The 17,261-nt window shown below is 34.5% G+C and overlaps 1 protein-coding gene and 1 non-coding gene across 8 annotated transcripts in view; one reads left to right on the top strand and one right to left on the bottom strand.

The window, feature by feature from the left end:
• LOC106883075 (uncharacterized) overlaps positions 1-17,261 on the top strand; it is a 335,438-nt gene that overhangs the window by 198,292 nt on the left and 119,885 nt on the right. The window lies entirely within an intron of this gene.
• On the bottom strand, positions 14,520-14,638 carry LOC128247703 (5S ribosomal RNA). Its single transcript, XR_008264071.1, has one exon. It is a non-coding gene; the product is annotated as a 5S ribosomal RNA (ribosomal RNA).

Below are 17,261 nucleotides of genomic sequence, written 5' to 3'. Positions count from 1 at the left end.
GCCCTTATTTTGCAAATGAGATATTTTTGTTCCATTGTCTTTCATGTACTCTGAAAATGCTGAGCTCTGGGGGCGTATTCTTAAGGAGAGACAAAAATATTGTCATTGATTTTGTTCAAATAAGGACAGTGTAAAGACACACACACACACACACACGTGTATATCACAGGCTTCCATGCAGTTTCCACCTACTAAATTTCATTCATAAGACATTGAAACCATAGTAGCAGACACTCAAGGTGTCACATAGTGAGATGGAACTCAAAACCACATGGTTGTGAATGAACACAACTATGCCTGCACTTCTACAAATATGCAAATTCATGCTATGTATTTACATCAAGAATATTCTGGAATTATAACTAAAACTATCAAATCTTTTACCTTAATATTTGTAGGCCACTGTCTATCTTTTCCTTTTTAATCCTTTTGTATTGTCTTTTTATTCACTACTAAATTATTTACCATTTTGGCACCTGAATTTATTGGATAACATGTTTTATATCATCATCATCATCATCATCACCACCACTATCACCATCCACTTCCTCTTCCTCCTTTGATGTCCATTTTCCATGCTGGCATATGTGCCTCTATATATAGATGTCTATATATATATATATATATATATATATATATATATATATATATATATGGTTCCGGGTCCCACTGCATGACACCTTGGGCAAGTGTCTTCTACAATAGCCTCATGCCAACCAAAACCTTGTGAATGGATTTGATAGACGAAATCTGAAAGAAGCTTAGTGTGTGTGTGTGTGTGTGTGTGTGTGTGTGTGTGTGTGTGTGTGTGTGTGTGTGTGCATGTGGATTTGTATCTGTGTTTGTCACACCACCTTCGCTTGACAACCAATGTTGATGTGTTTATGCCCCCCATAACTTAGTGGTTCAGCAAAAAGGACTAATAGAACAAGTACTAGGCTTACAAAGAATAAGTCTTGAGGTCGATTTCAACTAAAAAAACCTTTAAGATGGTGCTCCAGCATGGCTGCAGTCAAATGACTGAAACAAGTAAAAGAATGTGAGTTTGTCCGTCTAATTTCAACAGATAATTGGGAATTATATAATTTGCAAAGAATTTACTTGCCATAAATTACTGATCTTGCTTGCATAGCAACTGACAATTCCTTACTGCCTTAATTATCATCATCTCTGTCTCTCTCTCTCTTGTACATGTGCATGCATATACATACATACATACATACAAACAAAATACATAATTTATAGGGTAATTTCAAGGTTAACTTGCTAGTACAGACAATATGACCCCTCATAGACAGCTCACCAGATAATTAAATTTGATTAAGCTAAACACACTGGATTTTAAGTGAAGCCAAGATAATGATTTGGTTTTAAATAACTGGTTGAATGTTTATAATTGATAGTCTGGACTGGCTTCTAATTCTGGTCTCCAATCCTGCCAAAGTCAGGTTAATTTTTTTTCATTTCTTTAGAACTGGTAATTTAAAAGAAGTACACCAGAACCAATTGTACTGGAAGATAAAAAGTCAACTTGTAAGACAAAGATAATTCTTAGGATTTTATAGATGAATTTTAGTGGAGGATGTACTGGATAGGTTTGGCATTATGTTTTCCATGTGAAGAAATTTGAATACAACACTGCAAGTTATTGAAACACAACTTATACAGTGTCTCATAACTTACAATGGTAAACTGTACATACTTATGACATGTACATATGACCTATTAGATTCAATTAAGTAAAGTTAAGTGTCTTTGTCATGGATTGAGTGCAGTATTGGAGACAGAATATGAACTGTTAACCTTTTGGTTTATATTCCAACATTATATTGACTTTCATGTGATTCACAGTATATCAGGATAGGAGGTGAAATCTTGAAAATAAGTAGTTTTCACTTTCCATCAAGTCTTTAATTATTCACTTCTGTTCTACAGAACTGACCCAGGCTACCTATTAATTGCAACATCTGTGGGAAACTGAACCTAGTAATTTCAGCTGTCAGTTTTAAGATAGGAATCTATTTTCTATTGATCACAACCATTAATAGTAATCTCACTTAATTACTATTCTCTTTGACAAAACAGTAAGCCCTCTAAATCTTCCTATAATTCAAACTACTCAATAACACAGCTCATGCATTAATATGTCTTCAACTAGAATTAATACAAGAGAGGTGAAATTATAATATATCTGGTTAATATATAACTGAACTTTACAATTCCCATTAAATCTATTATAAATTCTAGTATTACTTCTAGCATCCCCATACATAACTTGAACAGTCTTTGCAAATTCATTCATCCACTTTATTTCTTTTCCAATAAATTATACAACACATAAGTCTCTGACAAATCTTTATTTTGTTTAACTTTTTCTTCAAATTAAGCAAATGTAAAAGATTTTACTTTGCATTCAATTATTGACATATCCAAAGCAGGTGCTGATATGCATATTGGCACTGCAAACAGTTAATATTCCTGGCATAAATTTTTTTGTAGCAAGCATTGAATTGTTTGCCCATTAGGCAAGATATTCAACTCAACTTAATGTGTTCATCTACAAAATAGAAACTTATCACGCTGGAGTTAATCTAATTCAGAGGAAAATTTGATTATATTTAGCTAAACACTTATGAAAACATTAACTTTAGTAACAAAAAACACACTTTTATGTACTTTTTTTCACAAGATTTTATATGCAGCTCCAAACTGCTGGCCTTCTATTCTGATATTTGTAGCAAATTTAACATCATTCAATTGGCAGAATCATTGTTGCAACAAAATACCACAAAATTGCTTTGCAGTATTTTATTGCAGCCCTTTACATTCTGACTTCAAATGAAAGTTGCTTTTGCCTTTCATTCCTCTGGGGGTCAGTAACAAACTACTAGTCAAGTTGAATTGGCTATACACTCCCTTGGAATTTGTAACCTTGTGCCAATGCTAGAAATCAGTATAGTTATCTCAGTTTCATGATATAACTACAATGTTCCATATTTTAAAAAGGAAACTTTACTCTCCCTCAGCCCCCTCTTATTCTCTTTTCATTGATGGCTAATAGAAGATTGAATTTAAAATAGCTTCGCTGTATCTGCATGTATTGTTTAAATATAAATATACAATTGCATACAAATGTATATACATACATATGTATGAACATATACACATACATTATAATGTTAGGCTCTATAAACTTGTATTGAATTCTTTATTCTGTGCACAAGCTTACCATTCAAGTTGTGACTTTCATTTGTACTCACATTAAACTCCCACTGTTGCGTATTCCCGAAGGGTTCGGTGTAGTCTGAGAAGGGCTATAGTGTAATGTAAAGGGGACATTAATAACGAAAGAAGAAGCATGGTTGTGAACTTGGTATTCTTCTATTACATCTTTTACATATCTTTTGGTATTCAGTAATTAAGTGATATCACACTTTAAATGCAATCCATATATGCAGCTTATAAATGCAGCATAACATAATCAAGACTGAGCATCTTCTTGGACTGAAGAGTGTAACATCATTTAATTACCAAATACTGAAATATATGTAATGGATGTAATACAAGAATACCAAGTTCACACTCATGTTCCTTCTTTCATTATATATAAATATGTGTGTGTGTGCACACACTTGTCCCTCTATCATACTTTAGACTCTTGGCACCTGGCTTTCAGCCTTCTCTCTTCTCTCTCTCTCTCTCTCTCTCTCTCTCTCTCTCAAATATCCCCCACGCACATACAGACTTAGTCGAGGGAGCTAATCCTTTGAAATTCTCTTGCTGTTTTTGATACTCTGTTCTTACCAGCAAAAATTACATGTTGCTTACATCAGAAGAATTTTGAAACTTCAAGAAATTGAAATAAATTTTTAATGGTGGATCTTGAAGTAGTTAAAGCTATAAATACTAGCAAGTAAATATTGGATGATTAAAAAACTTGTTTGGATATAAAAAGTTGAAAAGTTTTGAATGGTACAACAATGCACTATAATACAAAAATGGACTATATACCTGTTGTAATTTAGTTATCTATAGTCCGATGATAGATAACTAAATTACAACAGGTATATAGTCCATTTTTGTATTATAGTGCATTGTTGTACCATTCAAAACTTTTCATTCTTTACAAACAATGCACAATGCTTCAAGAGAACTACAATACTTTCCTATAAAAAGTTGACTTTTACTACATACACACATTTACATGTTTGTATACTATATATTGAGTACTTTCTTCCACTTCCATTAACACGCTGCAACATTTGTGTGTGTGTGCATGCATGCTTGTGTGTGTTTATGTGGTATGTGTTATATATATATATATATATATATATATACACACAGGGTTGGCCAAAAGTCACCCAACTGTGATTCAAAATTCCATAAACACTGTCTGTAATTCTGCATTGATTTAAATGGAAAAATGTGTCACTCAAGAAGGACTTCAGTTTGAACAATTTTCATGATGGTTCATATTTAGATGCTTTTATTAAATTCATTCAGTCAATCTTGAAATTGAACGGTTTTGATTTACTGTCAGGTGACTTTTGGTCAACCCTTACGGAATAGCAGACACCAACTAAAAACTCTTAAAAATCACCTCACAAGGGCAGAATTCAGATCAGAGAATAAACCAGAATTCATACTAAAAGAATGTAGAGATAGGAGATGTGGAACGTGTAACAATACCAACAACTTCAAGTACATAGAAAGTGGTTCCCACATAAAGTTCAAGAGCAGATCCATTTTTCAAATAAATGCAGATATGAACTGTAAAACACAAAATCTCATATACTGCATTACCTGCCCAAACTGTAAAGAAAATTACATTGGTGAAACGAATAACTCCCTCTGCCAACGTGCAAGAATTCACAGGCAACATATCCGGCAGGAAGAACTACGAAAGATTGCATTGAGTAAACATCTAGAAATATGCGGAGACGGAAAGTTCAAAATCTTTCCCTTTTACAAATATACACGGGACGATCCGCAATACCGAAAGGCAATGGAACTACACTTCATAAAAAGATTCTCTCCGAAGTTAAATGTTTGAAAGAGAAAAAAGAAAAGCAAAGAGTACGTTTTGTATGTATGTATATGTATATATGTATGGGTATGATATGATGTATATAGTTATTTTATTTTACTTACTAATTGATTTTATTTACAAATATTATACTTATGTATTCTCATACAGAACTACACCTTACCAAAAATAAATAAATGTATGACAGGAATATATTCTAAATATAACTCAAAGAACATAAAAAGAAAGGACTAAAACAGAAAGGATAGAAAAACATTTTTTTATTATTTATTTTTTATTTCTTATTCTCTATTTTTTTTCTTTGTTTTCTTTCTTTTCTTACCATCTCTAGAAACCATTTCAAAACAATGGTGTAAGCAGTAAACAAGTTTTTACTTCTATTTATTAATTTTTTTTTTTTTTTTTTTACAATTCTTAAAAAGACCATTTCAATGCAATGAAAAGTGGTGGATAGGAAAATGAATAGCCCTTCTCTCTCTCTTTTACCCTACCCATCTTTCTACCTGTCTGACTATCTATCTATCTATCTATCTATCTATCTATCTATCTATCTATCTATCTGTCTATCTATCTATCTGTGTATCCATCTTCCATTGTCTCCAAAGCCTCACCCCAAAAAAACAAAACAAAAACAATGTTCTCTTATAAACAAAATCCCCCAAAAACATGTTTTATATAAATAAGCAAGATATCTGTATATTCACAGAAATGTATTTGACAAGTTCAAAAGATGAACGAAAGCATTAATATGAAAATGAAGATATAATAAAATAAAAAAAGTTTTTTCCTAAATTCTGATGACTTTTTTCAATATTCAATTCTGTACATCACACCTAACACTCTACACACACTCACATATATATATATGGTCCCACCCATGCTAACATAGAAGGCGGACGTTAAATGTTGATGATGATAGATATATATATATATATATATATATATATATATTCTTTTGCTCTTTTATTCATTTACTTGTTTCAATCATTAGATTGAAGCCATGCTGGGGCACTGCCTTGAAGAATTTTGGTCAAATAAATTGACCCCAGTACTTTATATTTTCTTTAAGTCTGGTACTTATTCTATCAGTCTCTTTTACCTAACTGCTAAGTTACGGGAACATATGCACACCAACACCAGTTGTCAAGCAGTGGTGGAGGACAAACACAGATATACACAAATATATAAATATATATATATATGGGCTTCTTTCAGTTTCCGTCTGCCAAATCCACTTACAAGATCTTGGTCAACCTGAGACTATATTAGAAGGTGCCATACAGTGTAACTGAACCCAGAACCGTGTAGTTGTGAAGCAAGCTTCTTACCTATAAGCACATAATATATATGTATAATCATGCAGAAAACAACAGAATCTATATTGGCAGGCATTAATATAAGTACTACTATAAAACTCTAGACTTTGAAATCTCCCAGTTTCATATGTTTCATAGACAACCATCATTTACATACACAATGATCAGTAGAGAAAATAGATCTTATAATCATATATATTTAATACAGTGTTACATGTTTTCTTTTGTAAATGAAACAAAATACAATAGAATAAATACAACAACCAAAAATAACTATAAAGGCTATATACCGTCAACATTTCTAGGAAAATGTATGTAAACAAAATAACAGTATGTAGTCCTCTGCTTATTTAATGAAATCTTGCAGTATATATAATTATATGTGAATGTGAATATCACAAAAATGTTCAGTGTCTTGAAACAGAGCTAATTAAGCTATGCCTATAGTTAAACATCTAAATATTTAAAGGAACAACATAATTTATATGTATAAATATTGATTTCAAATTTTGACATAAGGCCTGAAAGTTTGGTTACGTTGACCCCAGTGCTCAACTGGTACTTATTTTATCGACTCCAAAAGAATGAAAGGTGAAGTGAACCTCAGCGGAATTTGTACTCAGGACATAAAAATGGATGAAATGCCACTAAGTATTTTAACTGGCATACTGATTCTGCCAGCTTGCTACCTTTCATCAGTTTCATCATCATCATTGTTTAACATCCTTCTTCCATGCTGGCATGGGTTCGGCGGTTTCACAAGAGCTGACCAGGCAGAAGATTGCACCAGACTTCTGTGTCTGTTTTGGCATTGTTTTTACAGCAGGATGCCCTTCCTAATACCAACCACCCAGCAGTGTGAACTGAGTGCTTTTTATATGGCATAGACACAGGTGAGGTCAGTTTTGGCATGGTTTTTACAGCTGGATGTCCTTCCAAATGCCAACCACTTTATAGTGTGGACTGGATGCTTTTTACATGGCCTTTATATATATAAATATTAAAATATATATTCGTACAAGACTCCAGTTTTGAGATCTCAGTATCTCATGTAACGCACACAATCATCAGTGGATGAAAAAAGTCTTATAGACATACACAGTATGTTTTAATAAGCTCTATCTCATTATGCATTCATAACATGTTAAGTTAGCTTTATCAACTTTCATCCTAGCAACATTGATGAGAAATTTCCCTCAATCACTGGAGCTTTAACAGCCACTGATACCTATTCATTTGATTACAAATGGTACTCACTGCCTTACTTCATAGAAAATTTAATAGCAGTCTACTTGTAATTATACTGCAAGCTTAACTTCAGCACTCATCATGAATCTCTCTCTCTCTCTCTCTCTCTCTCTCTCTCTCTCTCTCTCTCTCTCTCTCTCTCTCTCTCTCTCTCTCTCTCTCACACACACACATACACGCACACACATTCTTCCTCAAACACATACAGTGGTAGTAACAGCTGTAAGGGGTTTATGAATCTTTTAATCTGCATGGAAAGAATTCATCTAGCAATAAATAAATATTTAGACCTATCAAGAGATATTCCACCGGAACCTATAATTTACATTAACAAAGATTTAACAATGACCTGAAAGAAAGTGAAAAATTCTTTAATATACAGAACAACCCTATCTCATAATCATAATGGCTACAACAAAACCATATAATCATAGAACAAATAAAGATCAGGAGGGTTGAAAAGCTGCATGTTCAAGGCAATGATCTCCTTCAAAGGATCAGTGTTTGCTTATTATAGTGACGCTAATAATCTAAATGGAACAGCTTGTCATATTCAGCTGTTGAATGTTGTTCTATGGAAGAAAATGTATACTGGACTCGTTAATTAAACTGCTGCCATAAAAAATGGAATTTATTGTTAATTTTATTGGTCTATTAATTGAACTGGCTTCTCAGATTCAATGGATCATACATGCATATATATATATATATATATATATATATATATATATATATATATATATATATATATATATAAGTGTCAGTCTGTTTTTCTATCTGTCTATGTACACACACATACACACATGCGGACATATACATAACATTATGTGAGAACACTCAATACCAAACTAGTTGTAGAGTTTAATCATGTAATGCAATCAAGTGCTAGTTTATGAGCTACAGATAATTTGTGCTTCATGTAATAGTTGCATAATACAATCATTAGGTTCATTGGTACTCCTGTCATTTTCCTTCTTGACAAAAGAAGGTGGGACTGTTGATAATGTCCAATGTATTCTGGACACCAAAGATGTTGGAATCAGAAGAGGATAAAAGTGAAAAGGAAAAGTAAAATGATCTGCATTCTCGTTTGAGTTCTTTCCTTTACATGTATGAAAATTTGTTATAATTAAAAAAAACAGGCTTCTATAGAAGACTAGAAGCAAACAGGATTACCTGCATGATGGTGACACTTGTTTACAACCATTGAACGATGTTGAGTCACGGAGACTAAACATACATATGCACATACACACTCAATCACACCCACGCACAGATATACATGCATAGATGACAGGTTTCTTTCTACCAAATCCACTCACAAGGCTTTGATCAGCCTTGGGCTATAGTATAAGACAGTGGTCAGCCTGGGCTATAGTAAAAGACAATTTCCCATGTGGAACTGAACCATATGGATGGGAAGCAAACTTCTTAACTGCACAGCTATACCTGCACTTATTACCTTAATTCTTAATTCCCTCTAATTCATAGCTTCCAACAAGACGAATAAAATGTTCATGAGAAGTTACAAGTCTGGACAAATGTAATTCTTATACAAAATAATGCAAGTTATATTTCTAGCATAACAAAATTCTTACCAGTTCTTCATTTTCTTCTTTCTTAATCTAGTTTTGTACCTTTTCTCATTATTTAAATCCTGCTATGAGATGGCTTTGACTTTCATCTATCCATAGTTGTTGATAAAATAAGAGTCAGTAATATGGTGAGGTCAACCTAATTTATTGTACGCCTCTCCCTTATAAAAATTGTCTCTGGCTTTAATCAAAAGAAATTATCCACACTCAGAGAATTAAAGAATGTGTGTGTGTGTGTGTGTACATTTGTGTATTTGCACATGTATGTGTATTTGTGCGTGTGTGTGTGTACATATATTTTTGTCTTTTTTTTTGTTCTGAAAAATCTTTGATATAACATTTTAAAAAAGCAATGTGTGCAAACACTCAGCTATGAATACCAAACATTTAAACTTCAGTAATTTGAAATTTAAATGTTTAGACATTTAGAAAGCAGCACCAAAAATCCGGTACATAATTAGCTGGTTTCTTAAACAGATTTTTATTTTTATTTATTTACAAATTGTTGTGGATTCTTTTGATCTGACTTGTATTGGAGAATAAATCTTGTAGCTCATAAATTAAGTTACCTACTTCAATATATCACTGAGATGTTGTTTCATCAAGCTGGTATAGATGCGAAAGCACTGAGCTGAAGTGATTTATAGCTTTTAGTTTCAACTAGCTACATCCTGAGTTCAAAGTCTACTCAAAACTACTTTTTCTTTCATTCCTTCAGGGAAGAAACTGAGTACCAGTAACACACTAGAGTGAATTTAACCTTTTACTTGTCCAAAACACTTTCATAAGTTTGTCCTGAATGTCCAAGCTTATTTTCAGACTTTTAATTAGCTCTTGTTCCATATGTTCTGATTAACATAAAGTTTTCTTTTCATGAGTCCCAAGTTACCCTAGTTGTTGGATAAAATTGAGAATGTGTATCATATATGATGTATGGACACCAGGGAAATATGTTCTGTGATGCTCATAATAGGCAAAGGGTTAATATAGGATTCATATGCAAGATGTTACATTGGATTGGATTTATCTTCAGTGATGCCCCACATCCAAGCTACATGGATTTAGATCTGGTGAGCTAGAAGTGCCAGAATTTTGGGGGGACAAATAGTGGAAGTTTTCTCTTCAAATGATCCTGTACATGCTTTGAACCACATTCTGGTGCAGAGTCTTGGATGAACATAAAATTCCATTTGGATCATAATGTTTAGCAATCCGTAGTATCAAAATTTTATCAAGGATGTTGAAATGCTCAGTTCTGTTGATATTAAGATCAGTTTCAATTAAATGGAATTGACATAATCAACATTATTAGTCACAGTTCAAGCATTTAAAGTCTTGTCCTCTTTGTTCATTGGACATTTTTTTAGCTCTCCTTTATTTTTGGATTACAAAATTATAATCTTTAAATGTGACATTATGCAATGGTCATGAATCCAAGAAAGGCTACACTTCTTGTTATGATAGCATCATCTTCTTCAAGACTACAGAAAACATATCCATGGATAACTTTTTTTTTTTTTTGGTATCTTTTATCTTTTACTTATTTCAGTCATTGGACCATGGCTTTGAAGGGATTAGTCAAACAAATCAATCTCCATACTCATTTTAAGTCTGGTACTTATTCTATCAATGTCTTTTGCCAAACCACTAAGTCACTGAAGTATAAACAAACCAACAGTTGCCAAATGGTGAGTGAGGGCAACATACACAGATACAAAGACTTATACACATTGATGTGTGTGTGTGTGTGTGTGTGCATGCTTCTACACAGTTTCCATCTACCATATTCACTCGCAAAGCATTGGTCGGACTGGGACACTATGGTGGAAGACAGTTACCCTAGGCACCATACAGTGAGACTGAATCCCAAATTATGTAGTTTCAAAGTGAGGTTCTTAACCACACAGCCTATATGGAGAGTGTTTTTCCTTAGATCTTTGTGAAGTTAAACTTCTCTAGCAACTCTGGAATCATGTGATGTGCATTCAAGAAGTGAGTGTTTCTTGAAGACTTCACATTTAACTTGTTTTCCTCACTTTTGAGTACTTGGTTTTACTGTTGTTAGCTTGCAGATGTGTTATATCAATGATACCATTTGACAATCAACGAATATCTTTATTGATCTGAAGCCTCTCTTCTTGTTCCCTTTTTTTCTTTTTTTTTTTTTTTTTTGAGACAAAGCCTATTATTATCATTATTCATTCCCACACAAATTTCAAATTGATGTTTCAATCTTGCAGGATCTAATATCTATGGAGTGGATTTCCTCTATAAACCAAGTAAATATCCCAAATACTGATACTGGTACTGCAAATTGCATTATGAGATATTGTTTTGTTATAAGACAAAAACTCCAATGGATATATACATTTTTCAAAGTCTGCTAAAATAAGTTTTCAGTAACAGTTTTGGTTCCACTGTTTGATTTTAATCTACACATAAGTATATGTTATGTTCACTGGGCAGAACATGAGAGATAGAGAGACAATTGATGTTAAGGTTCATAAAGTTGTCTGTGTTCAACTATCAAATAAGTATGAACAAATTTCATCATTGTATCAACTAAATATGTTGTCACTATATTTATTTCTATATATTGTAAAAAATCTTTGTACAGCACAGGAGATCTATTATAAAAGAAAATTGTGTAGCATTAATGCCATTTTCTGTTGTAGCGTTTAACACCTACCCATTAGACTTTTACAGAAGAAATTATAGTGGACCTAGTACCAAAAATAAGCTGAGCATCTCTCTTCTCTTCGGCACTCCGTCGCTTACGACGACGAGGGTTCCAGTTGATCCAATCAACGGAACAGCCTGCTTGTGAAATTAACGTGCAAGTGGTTGAGTACTCCACAGACACGTGTACCCTTAACATAGTTCTCAGGGATATTCAGCGTGACACAGTGTGTGACAAGGCTGGCCCTTTGAATTACAGGCACAACAGAAACAGGAAGTAAGAGTGAGAGGAAGTTGTGGTGAAAGAGTACAGCAGGGTTCGCCACCATTCCCTGCCGGAGCCTCGTGGAGCTTTAGGTGTTTTCGCTCAATAAATACTCACAATGCCTGGTCTGGGAATCGAAACCGCAATCATCCTATGACCGCGAGTCCGCTACCCTAACCACTGGACCATTGCGCCTCCACAAGCTGAGCATCAGAGATTATCATTCAATTTTTAGTCACAATTATAAGTGTTGTTGACCAGATCTTTGTGAGCTTTTCAATGGCAGTGACTGGGGCAGCAGAAGCAGTTTTGTCAAGTGCTGTGACTAAAGCAACATTGAGTGAAGGATAAAATTGGATATCTTTCTGTAATCAAGACATATTGTCACTAGGATTCATTTTTCTTTTTTTGTCATCATAGCTTTATTTTTTTTATTTATCAAAAAAATTGATTGGCACATACTAACACCTCGTTTCCACTGCTTGTTCAATCATTCCACTTCTACCTTGTTGGACTTTGGCAGAATTAGTTGAGACAGCTTGTGTAAAGTGTATACGTAATATATGTGTATATATATATATATATATATATATATATATATATATATATATATATATATGAACTACTTATTCTGTTGTCTGTTAAAAGGTTACACATTCTATTATCGCCAGAAGTCTTTCCTGCATTTTACTACTTGGTTAAATAGTCTTAATAATAATTCATGTAGTCTTAAGAGAAGACTGAATGAAGAAATGGATAAAGTAAAAAAAGTATTTCAGTATTTCAGAAAAGATTACATTTCACCTTTTTGGCATGTCATGATACACTTTGGCTAGTTCTTTACTGCAAAGTAAGCAGCTTCATGATAAGAAATGTGTAAAAGAAAAAAATTGTTCTGACTGCTATTTAAAACTAAAATAATTTCGTTTAAACAGACATCTCTGTAAGTTATAATATACCACTCCTCTCTCTCCTTCTCTCCCTCTCTTTGTCTCTCCTCTCCTTTTCTCTCTCTCTCCTTCTCTCCCTCTCACTATCTCTTTCTTTCATGTATACACATAAATATGTTTATGAGATTGAATGTTCTGTAAATGTATATATGTATGCATGATATATATTGTTTAATGTCTGTTTCCCAAGCTGATGTGGGTTGGATGGATTGACAGGAGCTGTCAAGGCCAGAAACTGCACCAGGTTCCATAGTCTGTTTTGGCATGTTTTCTATAGCTTGATGCCCTCTGTATATATAATATTTATATGTATATATACATATATATATATATATATATATATATATATATATATATATATATATATATATATATATATATATATATATCACTCAATGCTAATCCCTGTATATTTATGATGATAAATGGTTTTACCGATAAAGGTTTTTTCATACTGAACTACTTGGCAAAATTGTTAATTATTAATTCTATTATTAATGAACGATTCCCTGCCCTTATTCTTGTATATATATATGTATATGTATATATTGTTGATGTTCTTGTTATTATTTAAAACAGTTTGATTCAACCCCATGCAACTTTCATTGGCTCATTACTGCAACCTAGCTCATCAGGCACAAGTGACTGAATTGCATGAATCCGACAAGTTAAGGTTCCTGTAACAAGCCTAAGAAACTTTGTGGCCTGAATCAAACTGTTTTGAATAATAATATATGTAACTCCAACTTAATGTGTTGAGTTCCACTTTCTTTTGTGTGTGTGTGTGTGTGTGTGTGTGTATGTATATATATATATATACACACACACACACTTTAGTAATGTAATTACATGTGGCCTGTTGGTGATTTCTTCTCCTCCTCCTCCTCCTCCTCCTCCTTCTTTGGACTTTTCCCTTTCTCCTTTCCAGTGAAGAGCTATTCACAAAACATTAAACTCTCTCCTTTCACCGAGCTTCAAGCTACTCTTTTACTTGTTTCAGTCATTTGACTGCGGCCATGCTGGGGCACCGCCTTTAGTCGAGCATATCGACCCCAGGACTTAATCTTTGGATGCCTAGTACTTATTCTATCGGTATCTTTTTGCCAAACCGCTAAGTTACAGGGACGTAAACACACCACCACCATCGGTTGTCAAGCAATGTTGGGGGGACAAATACAGACACACAAACATATACACACACAAAGATATATATATATATATATATATATATATATATATATACATATATATGACAGGTTTCTTTTAGTTTGTGTCTACCAAATCCACTCACAAGGCTTTGGTCGGCCCAAGGCTATTTTAGAAGACACTTGCTCAAGGTGCAGTGGGAATGAACCTGGAACCATGTTGTTGGTAAGCGAGCTACTTAACACACTGCCACTCCTGCGCCAAAGTGTGAGACGCTTACAGCACCTAGGGTTCCCAAGCGGTCACCCATCTAAGTACTAACTAGGCTCGATGTTGCTTAACTTCGGTGATCGGACGAGAAGCGGTGCTTTCAACGTGATATGGCCATAAGCTAAAATACTTCTTGTGCATATCTTCATGTTTGTTGTTTTTCTTCTTTTTTTCATCATCATTTAGCATCTGTTTTCCATATTGGCATGGGTTAGACAGTTTGACAAACTATTAAACCAGAGAGCTGCACCTGACTCCAGTCTATTTTGGCTTGGTTTCTACAGCTAGATGCCCTTCCTAACATCAACCACGCAACACTATTGGATGCCTTTAACGTTAAGTGGTGGTGAGGGGGAACAAACACAGACACAAAGATACACATGTGTGTATATGTGACAGGCTTCTTTCAGTTTCCATCTACCAAAGTCACTCACAAGGCCTTGGTCGGCTCAAGGCTATAATAGAAGACACTTGCCCAAGGTACTATGCAGTGGGACTGAACCCAGAACCGTGTATATATCATCATCATAATTTTGTATGTGCTTTCCATGTTAGCATGGGTTGGACCATTTGGTAGGCGCCAACAGATGAGAGGACCATATCTTGCTCTGTGTGTGTGTACACACGTGAGAGGGGAGGAGAGAAAGAGGGGAGAGGGAGAGAGAGAGGAAGATGAAATAGAATGACTAAAATGGATGACTGAGATGATGGATAAAAGAAGAGCTAGAGAATATAACAAAGGTGATTAAAAAGGTGAAGGCTGTAAAGAAAAGTATCAATTTATTCAGGTATAATAACCAGTAGAGCTAATATCTTTGTGAAATGAAAAGCAGAGGAATTCAAAACAGAATTGCAATGTAGGAAGCCAAAATCCACCTCATTACCACAACAGTCATTATCATTACTATAATTGTTATTATCATCATCAAGCTCCATTACCACCACCACCACCACCACCACTGCCAACACCATTACTACCACCATTACCACCACCATTACCACCACCATTGTCCCCACTACAATTGCCACCAATACCAAAACCCCACCACCACCACCACCACAACAGCAACAACAACAATGATGGCAAGACAAGGAACAAATGTTCCACTACTATTATCTAATGCATTTCATACTCAGCCAAGCATTCCGTGTTCTTTAATTCATGTCAGCTCATGCCAGAGCCCACTCTGATGTAATATTTAAAGTTTTGCTTTGTAGTCAGTCTTCTCAGAGAGCCTATTGTATTTTTGTCCCCTCCCCTTCCTTTTTTAACACTGGCTATACATTGATGAGTTTATGGTTATTCTCTTCCTGCATACCAAACAAGATCACTTTGCCTTTTACGACCCCTACCACAAATAAGCAGTTTGAATCTTTGTTTTAGTAACCTTTGGCTTTTCAGACTGTAGTGTACTTCTCATAATTTCAAGCTTCTGTAGTTTTGCAGATTCTAAACTGAGAACCATGTCATCATCATGCAATTCTGTCTGATAGGCATCCAAATCTGATTTCCTGTGCAATTTCCAGAAAGGATCACACTGAGATATCAGTTGGACATTGACATATCAGTAAATATATAATATACTGGGAATGTTACAACATATAATTACAAGCAGTGGGTAGCTCTTGATATCTCTGCAATGGAAGAGATATCAACAAGAATATGTTTATATTTGTTTTAAGTCATACAATGTTGTTAAAAAAACAAAAACAAAACATCAGTTTATCTTAATACAAATTAAAAAATAATCACTATGTGTGTTTGTGTGTATATATATATATTTATGTGTGTCTGTGTGTGTATATATATGTATGTATGTATTTATGTGTGTTAAAGGAATTTAAATTAAATCTTATCAAGCATGAACAACTTGAGAAATTTTTGTGAAGGCCTTGATGTGAATTTGCCTGAATATTTTGGCGTACAGCCCAATTTAACATGTAACAAGTTGGATGTGACTGTGTAAGGAAGGTAGGCATTGGAAGTCATCAGAGAATAGGTACAGACAAGGAAGTTTGTTAACTATGCACTATATGGCATGTCTAAGATAGCGAGCTGGCAGAAATGTTAGCATGCCAGGCAAAATGCTTAGCGGTATTCCGCTTATTTTTATGCTCTGAGTTCAAATTTTGCCAAGGTCAATAAATTAAGTACCAGTTGCATACTGGAGTCGATCTAACTGACTGGCCCCCTCCCCAAAAATTTCAGGCCTTGTGCCTAGAGTAGAAAAGATTATATGGTATCTCTACTTGCAGCTGAGTATGAAAAAGAATGCGTGTCCAGAGGTTTACCAAAACAATACTGCAACAACTAATGCACAAGGTACTCATCAATGCCACATCATCATTTCGTTTAACATCCGCTTTCCATGCTAGCATGGGTTGGACGATTTGACTGAGGACTGGCGAACCAGATGGCTGCACCAGGCTCCAATCTGATCTGGCAGAGTTTCTACAGCTGGATGCCCTTCCTAATGCCAACCACTCTGAGAGTGTAGTGGGTGCTTTTACGTGCCACCGGCACGAGGGCCAGTCAGGCGGTACTGGCAACGGCCATGCTCAAATGGTGTTTTTTACATGCCGTCTGCACAGGAGCCAGTCCAGCGGCACTGGCAACGGCCTCACTCAAATGTTTTTTCACGTGCCAGTAAGGCCACATCTTCACAAAAGAGTACAAGTCCCAAGCAGGATTAAAAATTCACTTTTGTGCTGTTATCTTGTAGAGAACAATCAAGCAAAGGCGTG

Source organism: Octopus bimaculoides, chromosome 4, assembly GCF_046866305.1.
Source record: "Octopus bimaculoides isolate indiv1 chromosome 4, ASM4686630v1, whole genome shotgun sequence".
In the NCBI taxonomy this organism is placed as follows: Eukaryota; Metazoa; Mollusca; class Cephalopoda; order Octopoda; family Octopodidae; genus Octopus; species Octopus bimaculoides.
This window is presented reverse-complemented; position numbering and strand designations above follow the sequence as displayed.